Below are 7,655 nucleotides of genomic sequence, written 5' to 3' on the forward strand. Positions count from 1 at the left end.
TACATAATGAAAACAACTAGGGAACCTAGAATGGAGCTCTGAGGCACACCACAGACAACTTCCAATAATGCCGATTTTACCTCCCCAATAGAGACAAGCTGAAACCTATCAGAAAGATAAGATTTGAACCAGGATCGGACAAGGCCAGACAGTCCTACTGTGCTTTCAAGACAATTCAGTAGGATGGAATGGTCTACAGTATCAAAGGCAGCACTTACTGTAGACCATTCCATTCTAATGAATTGTCTCAAAAGCACAGTAGGACTGCTTAACAGATCTAAAAGAATTAAAACTGATGGAAAGCCTGAGTCAGAGCTTATCAGCAGATCATTCACAACTCTGATAAGGGCCGTATCGGTGCTATTTGCAGCACGAAACCCGGACTGAAACTTCTCAAATATACCATTAAGAGTTAGACATGTTTTATAATTAAATTGCAAAAACTCTCTCTAGAACCTTATCTAAGAATGGTAGGTTGGAGATTGGCCTATAGTTTTTGCAGACTTTAGGGTCCAAATTCTATTTCTTAAGCATAGGCTTTACCACAGCTACCTTAAGTGCTGAGGGAACTATACCTGAGGAAAGTGAACCATTTATATATATTTTTTAATGTGTGTATTAATAACACCAAGAACGTATTTAATTGTTTTATTGTAGGAATAGGATAAAGAGAGCATGTAGTAGCTCTCATATGTTGAACTAGCTCTGTCAGTTCCTGTGAGGTAATTAACCAAAAAGACCCCATAGCAGACTTAATAGGTGTAGTTGGTGAATTTGTGCTGGAGTCCTTTTTAATAGAAGGGGTCTGTGGAATCTGATTTCTGATGTGCAGTATTTTATTTTTAAAGAAATATAAGAAGTCATTAATGAGAGAGTAGTCAATGTCAAGGGTAGGACTATTAGGGGAAGGATTCATTTCTCTAGGGTAGCAAAAAGGAATGTAGGATTATTTTTATTTCAATTAAATTGGAATAATATGATGATCTAGCCAACACCAGAGCCTTCCTATATTTAACCAGGTGGTCCTTCCATGCGATGTAATGAACATGCAGTTCAGATTCCCGCCATTTCTGTTGTATTTTACGACCCTCATATTTCATCGTATGAGTTGTATCATTGAACTACAGTGAGCTTTTTTTAAAAGACACTCTCTGAGTTTTGATTGGTGCTACAGTATCTAAGATACCAGTCAAGGTGGTGTTGTAGGTATTAACCCACTCATCTACTGATGAGGACTCAGAGAGTGGTAATGAGCTCAATACATCAGAAAGCTTAGCAGCAGTTGCAGAATTAATCACCTGGGATTTAAGTGTATGGTCCACAGTCTTTGTAGTTCATACAGTATACTGACACGCAAACACACCTAATTGTAATCTGTGCAGATCTGAACTATACCACTGCACTGCACACTTCCATTATGTGTGTGTCTGCATGTAAACCATCCCATCCACCCCAACAGTCATGCCAATCTCTCTCTCTCTCTGTCACATGCACACAGTTTTTCTCAAATGAAATGGACAGATTGATTGAATATAAGCATTTATTAAGCAAATGAAATCATACTACAGTAAGTACAACAGTGTAGTGCTTTCGATTTGGAAGCTAAAGTGTGGTTCAGAAGAGAGAAGGCAGGTTTGCTGCTGAAAGCTGAAGCTGGACTTTTTTTTGTAGAAGTGCCGCAGTCATTATTCTTCACTGCTGCAGAAAACAAAAAGTATTAAACATTATATATATATATATTAAGATATTCAAGTGTGAGGGCGTCTGCTAAGAAATAAATAATAATAAAAAGTAAATAAAAAAAAATCCTCCTTACCTTTCCCGACCCCCAGTACTGACTGGCTTTCTATTTATCAGGCACAACTGAAAAAAAACCACAATAAATAAAATTTATAATTTTATAAAGTAGAACCACACAAGAAATGTTCTTCTTTTTAAGGGAGGTGGAAAGAGCATTTTGCTCTATATTTTGAGCCATTTTGTCAATTGCAGAACACAAGTGGACCTGACAGTTTCTATTACTGTTTAAATCAGCTGTTCAACAGGTAATCAATGGATTTATCAAGACTGCAATGACAATCTGTAGTCTTAGAAGCAAAGTACAGTCAAAATACTGGAGATAGATGCAACGTGTTTCTGAGCTGGAGGCTGCTGAAGCAGTGTCTTAGTGTAGCTGCTACTATTCAGTTTTTTACTGAAGTAAACTTTGTTTTCTTTTGCTGAAATCTTTATGGCTAGATAGTAACTCCCTGATAGGAAGGTTAGACAACTCTAGATCATTAAATTGGTCCCCAGTGAGAGAGGGAGGCAACAGCCATTTGCAGTCAAGGAGTGACAAGTGGTGGAGTTAGTAAACTCTAGTGTTGTATGGGGTGGGTCACCAATCCACTGTGTTAATGCTAAATTATTAGGAAACTTGCTCAATACAGTGATATGTATATCAGACAGGCTTTGTTAATATCCAACAATATTTCTACACCATTCAGGTACTGATCAGAAACTACAAACCCTCTTTTTTCTGATAATTTTTGTTTCAGTATAGAGTTCAGGCATGCCCCTATCACCCACTTATATATCTATGATCAGGCACAAATCTGTGCAAATGATTAAGTAAGGATAGATACAAAATAAAAACAAAACATACCTGCGTTAATGACATGTTTTGCTGTCAGAAAATAAAAAGAATGCATTAGGTCACAAACAAGTTCTGAATTGCTTTGCATGAGAGACACCAAGATGTTCAGTGGGGGCGGGGGGCAGGGGGTAAGGGCAGGGGGGGCGAATAGGGGGTCTGGTACAGTGAAATACATATACGACAGTCATTTTGCATTCATATGCATACAGTGCTAGTGTACCACTGGATCCGAAACTTGAGTTTGCAAGTTTTTAAAAGTGCTGCTAGTAATAGAATGGAAAGACAACTCACCACCGTGGCCAACGACTGTTGCTGTGTTAGGAAGAAATAGATTGTATTCAGTCAAATGGATAACATTTAAACAAGGTGAGTTTGCCCTGCACACAAATTGGGAACTTCAAATCATGTCAATTGACTTTGTGAAACAAAAACAAATGAAACTGATATTAGTAAAGCAAGATTATTGAATATTGAGGTAAACAACTTTGTCAACATTATCTACCATCATTTTTAAAACAGGTTTTCTATACAGTAAATTCCCCAGTAACTACATTTACTTCTCTACACAGTAAAACACCTGGTAACCAACCCTGTTGTTGTTTTGTAAACCTGCAGTTGCCTCACAAATATAATCTGCACTCAACTTTAACTTGATTAAGGACAGAGGATAACAGAGACTTGTTCATACAGAGTGCTGAGGGTATGGAATGGATTAGCTAGCCATGTTATAGATGCTGAATCACTGGAATACTTTAAGACTTCACAAAGTTTTGAGATCAATCATCTACTAGGACCTGATCACATGGGCTGTAAGGCCTTGGTTGTGCATTTTCTTAAAAATAAACGTCAGTGATCTGGTTGAATTTGCAATCCAGTAAATCGACTTCTGGAATCTCAGCAGCCTTAAATAACACCCTTCAAAGGAGGTTGAAACATACTGCTTTTGTATCTGTGGATCTTTTCAGCCAAAATATAGACTGCTGTTGGTGGACACCTGCATGCCTGTCATAATGTAACATGTGTCTGTGATGTTGGATTCTGTCTTGTCACATCTGTTTGTAATTTGTATGTAAACTGCTGCAGATTTGTGAGCCATTGAAAATGAGAATCTGTTTTGATTGATTGAGTGATAAACAGAACAGCACATTGAAATTGCTTTAATGTGGATGCAGACGTTGTGGTGAATGAAAACATGAATATCTACTCAAAGAGTGCAGAGTGTAAACTGTACTGATATGTCATTGGTTTCAAATTCTGGAGCTGTGGTGGATTTGGATGACTGCTTTTTATATAAAGACATACTGTACAGTACTACTCTTCTGGAGTAAGTCAACATGCAGTTGTGGGGAATCTTACTAGATGTACTTTCTGGTGGATAAAACCTTGCAGAACTTGTTGGCGAAAATACTAGAGTCAGCAAATATAATCCACAGAACTCTGTAACGGGGAGCTGACAGACAGCTAATTCAGTTTAGCAGTGTTCTGAGGAATATAAAGCCAGTCAGTACTGGGATATGAGAGAAAACTAAAAAAGAATCCTGAATCAATAAAAAAAAATATGTGTTTACCTAATTTTTGCCAAAAATCTCCAAAAACTAGAGGAAAGAAAAGAAATGCATACACGTTATATACCTGTATTTAGCTTATACATTTCTCATTGATTTATTCACAAAACATATTTGGAAAATGAAATACTTACATCTTTTGGAAACTGGGAAAAAAATAATAATAGCTTGTATTAAAGTGTGTACAACAGTAAACATATATCAATTCAATATTTATTTATTATATTAACTTACGAGGTTCTTGATTCCCGATATCTTCAATAAACTGCCCTGCAATTAAAACTGTATATCAGTAATATTCATAGCCTTAAATTGAGATGTGAATATATAGAAGTACATGAAAGTGTCTACAGAACTGGTTAAAACATGATGAGGCTAATGAAGCAGAGGGCTGTGTGGAGACACTTCCAGTTGGAGGCATTTACTCAGGGAACAGTGCTTGAACCCCTGCTCTTTCTTTTCTACACCAATAGGATTGGAGGATAGGTAACTAGCTTGTAAAATGGGCAGTAGTCACAAAATATGGGGCGTGGTTGACACATTTTCAGCCACTCCAGAAATCTAAAAGGATCTATTTTAATTATTTATTTTATTTATTGTATTTGTATAGCGCCTTTCATATCATGGTATCTCAAAGTGCTTTACAGAAAGTATGCAATGTTCAAGTTTAACTCACACTAAATATATTCAAAGACAATCCTGAACTGTATCTTAATTTCTGAAATACATTCAAGCCTGTCTAATCCAGCCCCTCTGCAAACCGGCATTATTTATAAATTCACATCATTTTTGGGTCTCGATCAAATCTCTATTGAAATCAATGGCGTGACCCCTCTACAATCCAGAACCTGTCTATTCCTGGATCCATATTTGTAAGTCTTTGTCATGCAGGTTTGCTTCATCTGCAATAAAATACTTTTTACATTATGAAGAAAGTAACATTAAATCGATACAATCCTTGAATTCGAGGGTATTCCTAGACAGTACTTATGCTTTATGCACTGTAATATATTTGTAAGTGTTCAGATAGTTTGCCTATTATACTTTTTTGTTTAGGGACAGTGTTAGATTTTACAGTACCTCTGTAATCCTGCACTGTGGTTTACTGTATATTCCAGTAAGCCTTGATTGTAGCAATACATCTTACACCTACTAACATTCTCTTTCATCTAATTCCAAATCACCAAGACAACAGTCATGCAATGTAAAATAAACAGTACGAGAAACAATTCAAAAATAAAAAGTAAACTTGAGATTTCCTCCATTTACCAAGCTCCCTGACGAGCTATTCCTTCTGAGCAGAGTCCATCTCAGCCTGGTCATCTGTAACACATGTTTTAACACTTTATCATGAGCCTCCTCCCCTGACTGTAGTGCAATACACATGTACAAACCATGTCAGCTAGCGGTAAGCACTTGACAGTTCTGTATAATGGGTCCCCAGTTTCAATTGTATACTGACTCAATGACATTCCCGTTCGCTATTAACAAACTTATTTTTTATACAAAGAATGGCTGTTGATTTTTTTCTATAGATATATGCGTACTTCACAGTGCACCTGACCAGGCTCAAGTTCCTTTTTGTCAAGATTTTTAAAGAATATTTTATTTCTGCTCTATATTTTGAATGGGAGATACCAAAAAAAATGTAGACAAAGTTAATTTGACAATATGTAAGCAACAAGACCTATGATATTGAAAACAAACAACCCCAAAAAACGAAGACCATGTGATGTGAGAATATTGCCCAAAATGAATGTCATCTTATTTCATAGAATTTGTTCTATGGTTTGGAGATCCAGCTTGTAGCCACGTGGCAACATTTCTATGTTACTGAACATTTTCCACACTTTTTTTGGTCATGGTAAATTGCACGTCTACATTAACATATCATTTTAGAAATATTGTTAAAAATGTGCTTGTGTTACTAGCCTAGTTAGAAGATGCTGTCTTATTATCATAGCCTGGAACTCTATAAAGTGTAGAGGAGAGGTAAAGGTGGTATTTCATGCTTTTAACATGTTTTTTTCCTGTTTTATTTCAAACCTACTGAAAGAAAAGGGAATGACTAAAAAGAATGACAGAGAACAGACATAATAGGATATTAAACAGGTAACATGAAATATTGTGAAAATGTAGATTATACCATTTTCCTTTAACGACCTGTTTATTGTCCTATTTTATAGCCCCAGTAAGCTTTGTATTTGTTGAATTCAGATAAAGTGAACTCACCCAGTTCTCTCTTGAACTCTGACAGCATCTTCACAGCCTCCCTTTTGGATAGAGTTTCATCCATGCTGCTTCTCGCTTCTGGAAGAGACAAGAAGGAAGGGGGTTATTTCCTGCACTGATTGGGGGGTTCCTGTAGTAAACCACGCATAGTTTTATTGATTACATGCAGAGTGCCCAGGTAGTTCAATTACACCTGTTTTCTTCCAGCTCACTGCTGTAACAAACAGGAGGACCAAGATCAATGGGTGTTCTCCATTCCTCCTGGCCAGTCTCCTCTTCTGCTGTAATTGTTGGTTATTGTCAAGCTATTGAACCCTGGAGCAATGTCTTCTAACACTTGTATGCTATTCCACAAGTGGGGCGAACACATGCTACCATTAGCTGTTACCAGACTGCAGCAGCGTCATTGATTTACAAAGATATAACATCTGATTGGTCTGCCTGTTTGATTGCTGTAGACCAACGGATTGGGATAATATATGCCTATGTTTTATCTCACTTAGAAGAAAGTGGGGTGAACTTTGCACTGGAGCATTTTATTTTTGGAATATGTACAACAGCGCATTATCCTGTTTAAACTGCCATTAAGCAAAATAATGACATCATCTTAAAGGGAACGATTAACAAAACCTATAGAAAATTACAACATTTAGCAACAGACAGACAGACAGCCGACAGACAGGCACCAAACACATGTAGGAAAGAGCTGTTACCTGAGGCAATCAGCATAGCTGCGGCGATGAGGAGGAGCATGCAGAGAGGCTTCATCCTGGTGCTTAGAAGGGTCTCAGGTTCTGTATCCACTCACCATCCACACCCAGGTATATATGCTACTCGCTATTCAAATTCCTGCTATCATTTTGGCAACAGGACTGTGTTTTATTGTTAACATTTGCACACATATCTTTACAAGCTGCACAGTGTAATGACTCAGTATAATGTGATGTAACTGTATTTGAATAGATTTTATGATGTCAGATGTCTGATGATAGAGTATCAATGGCCAACTTCAGAGTTTTAAACCGGTTGTTAAATTTGCACACATGATGTGGTTTGAGTTGATTGTACCTGTCGTTGAGGATGTATCTACACACTATAGGGGTTACATTTTCAAACACGACTACAGTGTAGACTGGTGTGACTCATGATTTTAGACGTTTAGACGGTGCTCTACTGTAAAAGGGTCTACTGTCTACATATGTAGAAGTTTTTTTTTATGTATG

General features: G+C 37.1%; 1 long non-coding RNA gene across 2 annotated transcripts; it reads right to left on the reverse strand.

Moving 5' to 3' along the window:
- Nucleotides 1–1,522: 1,522 nt before the first annotated feature.
- Nucleotides 1,523–7,247, reverse strand: LOC131724734 (uncharacterized). Of its 2 annotated transcripts, none has more exons than XR_009320307.1 (10): nt 7,146–7,247; nt 6,433–6,510; nt 5,470–5,523; nt 4,435–4,470; nt 4,335–4,346; nt 4,204–4,230; nt 2,927–2,947; nt 2,645–2,665; nt 1,817–1,863; nt 1,523–1,695 (listed from the first exon to the last, which is right to left on the reverse strand). It is a non-coding gene; the product is annotated as an uncharacterized LOC131724734 (long non-coding RNA). The 2 variants fall into 2 exon arrangements; XR_009320306.1 differs by having other exon boundaries at nt 1,523–1,698.
- Between the last annotated feature and the right edge of the window lie 408 nt (nt 7,248–7,655).

This window comes from Acipenser ruthenus, chromosome 56, assembly GCF_902713425.1.
Source record: "Acipenser ruthenus chromosome 56, fAciRut3.2 maternal haplotype, whole genome shotgun sequence".
Lineage (NCBI taxonomy): Eukaryota > Metazoa > Chordata > Actinopteri > Acipenseriformes > Acipenseridae > Acipenser > Acipenser ruthenus.